We start from the raw sequence: 4,697 nt of genomic DNA, 5'->3' as shown, positions 1-4,697 counted from the left end.
CCCCAAACCCCTCCCCAGCCTCACCCACCCACCCCCAACTCCATTACACTCCCTCTAGGACCCAAATATCCCCCACAACTCCCACAGAACCCCAATAACACCCCCCCAATCATCCCCCCGGGTCCCCAGTCCCCCCTCACGGCACAGGCAGGAGTGTGGGCAGGTGCTGGGGGGACACAACGTGCTGGAGCCCCCCAGGGTCCCCCTGGCCCCCCGGGGCCTACTTCCTGCGACACTCTGCCAGGGCTCTGCGGGCTCCAGGGAGGCGGCCTGGGCAGGAGGCCTCCAGCTCTCCATGGTCTCCCCTGAGGGATGTTCCCTGCAGAGATTTGGTTCACCCGGCAAGTGGGAATTCCTCCTTTGCAAACACTCGCGTTGTTCTGGAGGGCTGACTGAATGTGTCTCCTGCCAAGGCGGCAGCAGCCCCAGCCCCAGCACTAGTGGTGGTGGCTCCGGCCCAGCAGTGGGTGAGCGCAGGGGGCTGGGCCCGATTTCCCTGGGAAAGTGAATTTTAGGCCTTTATTTTTACTTCAAGTGGGAAAGAAGTGATGCATTTAATATCTTCTGCTCTCTGATTTGATTTGGGTGGGCTCAGTCTGATGAAACACCTCGCAGTGGTGCTTCAGAGGGTGCTGGTCACCAGAGCTAAGAGGTGCTGATCAGAAACAGGCATTAAGGCCCAGGGCGAGAGCTGGCCCACGGGGGCTCTTGCCTTCTGGCTGTGGGACAGTTTTTCCCAGCTTGGAGAGATGGACAGGGGGTGAGCAGGGGGGTGTGCTGGAGCCCAGCCGCTCTGCAGAGCCTTGCTGCTCCTCTGGCTTCCAGGTCAAAGTTCAGCTTCGGTACTGATTTGCACCTTTCCCCCCAAAAAAACAAATTCTGGGTTTTTTTCAAGGTGGACTGACCTGCTCTGCTTTCAGAAAAGAAGCTCTTGGCATCTGCCGGCAGAGCAGAAATCTCACACACTGAAGGTACAAGAAGTAACTGAAAAGTAATTAAAGAACAAGTGCCTGTGTGCTGGGAAACTGGGAGTGCTTCTGGCTGGGAAATCTGGCAGCAGCACTTGCTCTGAGGCTGCAAACAGGCACTCTGCCGTGGGGGGCCCTGCTTCAGCGTCCCCCGTCAGCTGCTCCTTCATCTCCACCTCTCCCCCCTGCAGCAGCTCTGCATAAAATCGTCTCTTTTCACTGCCCGTGGCTGTGGATTGCTGCAAACGGGATGTACCTGCTTGCCATCGTGTTTCTTTGCAAGCTTGTCTTGCCTAACGTGCTGTCAGTCTGCAGATTGTCACCTCGTTCCTAGGTGAGTGTTGCTGCTTCTCCTGGGGTCTCCTGTGCATCTTCTTAAATGTTGACAAAATGCCCATGTGAAAATAGAATTAATCATCAGGAAAACTGCTGAGGAAGAATCAAGATTTAAACAAAAGCAGGCTCCTGTCCAGAACACCTGTGTAGTTCATCTTGCCTGTTTTTTCTTCCCATCACCTTCAATCTCCTGTTCAGCTCTGCTTTGCCCTGCATCTCTGCTTCTTCTCATCCCCATTTCATGTAGCCAGGCAGAGTGACTTCCTCCTCCTGCTTTTTGCTGGTGTTCTCCCTGTGAAATCTGTTTGCTGTAATTGCCTTGTGGCAATTCCTGGTAACACAACTGCTCTGGCATGTTCCCCCCTTCCAGGAGGTGCCTGTGGCTGCAGGGATGCTGTGTGAAGCAGGTGGGACAGGGCTGGTGTCTGCTCCGGGCCGGGGTTCGCACCCTCGGGTGCTGCGCAGAGGCCGGGTGCTGTGGGCTTGTGGCAGTAGCTCAGGGTCGGAGCAGAACCTGGTCTTTGGGGAAAACGTGGGTTTTCCTGAAGTGACTCCCTGTGCCCAAGGCTGGCTGGCGGCCTGCAGCCGGCGTGTGCCCTGTGGCGGGGAGCTGGCCGGGGGCTGTCAGGGGAGCGGAGAGGTCTGACAGCACCTTCCTGGGGCTCTGGCTGGGACAGGCTGGGGAGGGCTTGAGCTTTGTGTGTGGTGCTCTGGGGAGGCGATGCAGCAGGTGGAGCCGGCTCATCTCGGATCGACCTTTTGAGGCAATTCCTGTTGGGGATTTAGGTTTTAGGACAGTTATCTGAAGTCTTGTCTTACAAGTTATTGCTGATCATCATGAAGAATGCAACAGCTCACAATGGCAGTACATCTCAGAGGGGGGCTGCATCTGGATCCGGGGGATGCTCCGCTGTCCTTAGAACTTAGGGAAGGAAGCTTGCAGGTGTCAGGAGTGCTGCTGCTGACAGTAAGCTGTTCAAAGACAAAATACTATAAAACAACCATTTGCTGAAAACATACTGAGGAAATTCTCATTGAGGCATTTTGTGTCAAGTAAATAGAGAGATTTGTCTCAGAGTTACTGGTTTTGTTACTCCACAGCAAAATTTCCAAGAACTACCATTTGCTAAGTGGACGTATTCTCTTTCCAAGTCCTCTGCCAAGTGCCTTAAATTAGCATCAGTTATAATCACTTTGCAACAAACAGCGAGTGAGACAAGAACAGAGGAACGCCTACACAGTATCCCCCACTCAAACTCCTATTTCCTATCAACATCTATGGACGCAAAACTTGCTCCCAAAGCCATAAATTAAATGGTAAATCAATCTGGAGACAAGAAGGAAGCCTGCAGTGACAAAGAAGTAAGGCTGTCACCGCCCATAGTGTGAAGTGAGAGCAAGTTGAAATCACTATCTGCCTTATGAAGCACCTTCTGCACTATGAGGTAAGGCACTGGCACTACAGCAACTGGATAAATTGGGTGAGAATACAGTTGCAAAATGTTTAAAGAAAATTAGAAGTAACTCAGTAGGGATGGAGCAGTCTTGTCCACATACCTTCAGGACCACTGAATTACCTTCCATTTCAGAAAAAATAATATTCAAAATTCATCTCAGAGGTAGTAAATACTTCTGCCAGCAAGAACAAAAAGAGGAAAACTGCAACATTCTATTATTTCATTTGTTTTCATTTAAGTGGGAAAACAGACTTTTCGAAAACTTTAAATCAGAAATTATGCAGCTCATCTAAAGTATGCCCCCCAATCAATTATTCACACAGTTCTGTCCCTTCCTTCAAAGCCAGCCCTCTAACCCAGAACAGACTGTTCACTTATTTGTATTAGTTGTATCCTAAGCCCAAGATGGCACACTTGACACACTAATGTAGAAGATAAAATCCTGTGATAGGTCTCCTGTCATGCAAAAACAAATGTTTGATTTCATGCGTGCAGTTCTGGCAAGCCAGAGGAGGTGAAGTGAACAGCAATCACCTGCAAAAGCCCTTTGAATATTTCCATATTGACTGTCATCACACCACTTGTAACCACATTAGTTTCTGTGTGATTAGAAAGGCAGGCAGAGAATTCTGGACGGTAATTCTTCCACTTCTGTGGAAAGGAAACACAGAGAAAACACTTTCCTCACAAAGTGCAGGGTGTGCAGATATGGCTTAGGCTGTATCTTTGGTCTCATCAAGTAGCCCATGACAAGAAAAATCCTGTCAGACTGATGTTACCTACACACAACATAATTTCAGAAGAACATGAATGGGCTGCCGAGGGAGGTGGTGGAGTCCCCATACCTGGAGGGGTTTAGGAGTCAGGTCAACATAGGCTGAGGGATTTGGTGGAGTTGGGAACTGTCAGTGTGAGGTTAATGGTTTCACTGGATGATCTTAAAGGTCTTTTCCAACCTAGATGATTCTGTGATTCAATTAAATTAAGGAATCTGATATTTACAATAGGGCTTGGTGAATCATTTCAAAGGTATGATAATAAAAGAGCTGGGGAAGCAGTGTCTATTCCTTCCACTGATTTCATACCATGAAAGAAAGCTACATATATTAAAAATACATTAGTTATTGGGAGAGAGATAATGAGCTGATCAGCAGCATAAAAATAAGGTATTGCAGCAGAAATGTTCTCTATATAAGAGAAAAAAAGGAGGGCAAAACCTCACTGTAGTATAATGAATATATCAATCAACACAGAAGACATTAGCAGTGGGAGCGGAGGGGAGGGGGGGGGGGAAACAAAACCAAACAGGAAATCAGGAACTCTAGCAGGAATAAATACATCCATAGTGATAAATACTTCTGATACTTATTGTCCCTATTATTCCTGTATTTATGTGTTTGACAGAGTGCCATGCAAGAAAAGCATATTCAGCACCAAGATCTACGTAAAAGGAGAGGAAAAGAAAAAGAAGGGGGAGAACCAAAAAAAAACCAAACCAAACAAAAAGACACAATAAGTATACCGTTTGAGATTCAAAAGAACTGGTGGTGGAAGAAATATTTAAAAGTTCTCTTTGAGAGAAACAAAAATATCCCCTCCCCTCAAAAGCCAAACCATGTTCTTTCTGTTGAAACTGCAACAGCAACATTTCAATTATTCTCAGAGGGAACCAGAATACCAGGATGAGGCTGAACTGTAGTCAGCCTTAGAAATTTGACAATATCCTCATGGGTGAGATTATATTTTCACATGTCATATGATCTATGTATCCTCATTCTTCATTTAAAAAAATACTTAGGGTTGCTACCAGAAGTGAACACTCATGATCATTAAGTGATCCTATTTGGAATTTCCGCTCAAAATTCTTGGCGCATCAGTTGGAATCTCGTGAACTGCTTTAAATACCTAGCAGGGGTGTTGTCTCCATGAGCTTACC

The sequence above is a fragment of the Athene cunicularia genome (genome assembly GCF_003259725.1).
Source record: "Athene cunicularia isolate RWA chromosome 6 unlocalized genomic scaffold, athCun1 chr6_part2, whole genome shotgun sequence".
NCBI classification, from domain to species: domain Eukaryota; kingdom Metazoa; phylum Chordata; class Aves; order Strigiformes; family Strigidae; genus Athene; species Athene cunicularia.
Note: the sequence above shows the minus strand (reverse complement) of the source record.